Here is a 388-nt window from a genome sequence, read left to right as displayed (position 1 = left end):
TGTGCTGTCCGTATTCGCAATTCCGGTCCGTGGCTCTGGGAAAAAAAACAGAACATGTCCTATATTTGTCCGCAATTGTGGACAAGATTAGGCAGTTCTATGGGGGTGCCGGTCGGGTGTATTGCGGATCCGCAATACACTACGGACGTGTGAATGGACCCTAAAGGGGTTATCCAACCCTATAATGTCCCCTCTTCATATAGGCCATACTTACTCTGCTCCCCAGGACCCACATCGCTCCTGATGCCCACACAGGGCACACTAGGGAGGCTCGTTCCCGTCGCAGCCTGCTATGGGCTACATTCCCCCCTTTTTCGCCATATGAGCAGCGGCCGTGCGGGCATCAGGGTAAGTATATGCTATATGCGGGGCCCGGGCATTAGGGGGG

This window comes from Bufo gargarizans, chromosome 5 (genome assembly GCF_014858855.1).
Source record: "Bufo gargarizans isolate SCDJY-AF-19 chromosome 5, ASM1485885v1, whole genome shotgun sequence".
NCBI classification, from domain to species: Eukaryota; Metazoa; Chordata; class Amphibia; order Anura; family Bufonidae; genus Bufo; species Bufo gargarizans.
This window is presented reverse-complemented; position numbering follows the sequence as displayed.